This window comes from Lycium barbarum, chromosome 1 (assembly GCF_019175385.1).
Source record: "Lycium barbarum isolate Lr01 chromosome 1, ASM1917538v2, whole genome shotgun sequence".
Taxonomy (NCBI): Eukaryota; Viridiplantae; Streptophyta; class Magnoliopsida; order Solanales; family Solanaceae; genus Lycium; species Lycium barbarum.
Genome location: NC_083337.1, coordinates 129,564,417 through 129,566,203, shown reverse-complemented (window position 1 = coordinate 129,566,203; position 1,787 = coordinate 129,564,417). Strand labels below are relative to the sequence as shown.

Genomic DNA, 1,787 nt, shown 5'->3' with positions numbered 1-1,787 from the left:
TGATGGAAAAGAAAGAATATCTTTTACATACCCGCCAAGTTTATCAACTTTTTGGAAAATGATAAAAAGAAGGATACCCCTATTGTCACTCCAAAAAACGCTCCCTAATGAACTCGACAATCAGTAGGTTTCTACTAACAAAGAAAAAATTAATAATCTGAATAAGCAATTTTTCAATCGACTTGAAGTTCTAGACAAGGAAGCTCTTTCTCTAGATATACTAGAAACAAGAACTAGATTGTGTAATGATGATACTAAAAAAGAATACGTGCCTAAAATGTATGATCCTTTGTTAAATGGACCATATCGAGGAACAATAAAAAAAGAGTGTTCACCTTCAATCATAAACAATACTTCGCTAGAAAATTTGAAAGAGAGAGTTAGACTAAATAGGATTCATACTATCTTTCTTCCGAATATTGATTACCAAGAATTTGAACAAAAAGTGGATACGGTTGATAAAAAACCATTATCAACAGAAATTGATGAGTTCTTAACTTTAATCAATGAGTTTGGTAATGAACCAAAAACAAATTTAGATTTGAAAGACCTTTCTTTATTTCAGACCAAGAGCAGGGAAGAGTGAATTCAGAAAAAAGAACGCAATTTGTAAAATTTGTATTCAATGCAATTGATCCTAATGGGACAAAATCAGGAAAAAACCCGATCGGAATAAAAGAAACCAGTAAATAAAATACCTCGCTGGTCACATAAATTAATCACCGAATTGGAACAATTGGGTGAATTTAAAGAGGGTGCATCACTGGATCATCAAATTCGTTCAAGAAAAGCCAGACGTGTAGTGATTTATACTGCCAACATGGAGAGTAACGATCCTGATGTCAAAGAAGAAGTGGATTTAATAAGCTATTCACAATAATCAGATTTTCGGCGAGGTATGATTAAAGGGTCTATGCGGGCTCAAAGGCGCAAAATAATTATTTGGAAACTATTTCAATCAAATGCGCATTCCCCCTTTTTTCTCGACAGAATAACCCCCCCCCCCCCCCCCTCTTCTTTTGATATCTTTGAACTGATTAGACCAATTTTTCGAAATTGGGCAGGTAAAGAGGGAGAATTCGAGATTCTAGAGTTTAGAAAAGACTAAACAAACAGAGAAGAGAAAAAAGAAAATGACAAAAAAAGCGAACAAAACAAAAAAGGAAAAATCACGGATAGAAATAGCAGAAGCCTGTGATAGCATTCCTTTTGTGCAAATAATAAGAGGTTCCATGTTAATAACTCAATCAATTCTCTGAAAATATATTCTATTCCCTTCATTGATAATAGCCAAAAATCTCCAGCGTATGTTATTCTTGCAGCTTCCTGAATGGTCTGAAGATTTGCAGGAATGGAATAGAGGAATGCATATTAAATCTACTTATAATGGTATTCAATTATGAGAAACAAAATTTTCAAAAATATTGGTTGAGGTATAGGATTCAGATCAAAATTTTATTTCCTTTTTGTCTGAAACCTTGGCATATATCTAAATTGTACCCTTCCATGGAGAGCTAATGAAAAAGAAAAAACAAAAAGACGATTTTTGTTTTTAACAGTTTGGGGAATGGAAAATGAAGCTCCCTTTGGTTCTTCCCAAAGGTGCCCTTCCTTTTTTTAGCCCATTTTTGAGGAACTCGAAAATAAAATGGAAAATTAAAAAAGAAAAAATTTATAACTATAAATGTTTTAAAAGGAAAAACAAAAATATTTCGAAGAGTTTCAAAAGAAACCAAAAAATGGCTTATCAAAAGTATTCTATTTCTAAAAAAAATAAGAGAAGAACT

The 1,787-nt window shown here is 32.5% G+C and overlaps 1 pseudogene; it reads left to right on the top strand.

The window, feature by feature from the left end:
- The window catches only part of LOC132614053 (protein TIC 214-like), a 1,803-nt pseudogene extending 1,217 nt beyond the window's left edge, over positions 1 to 586 (top strand).
- Positions 587 to 1,787: the final 1,201 nt, after the last annotated feature.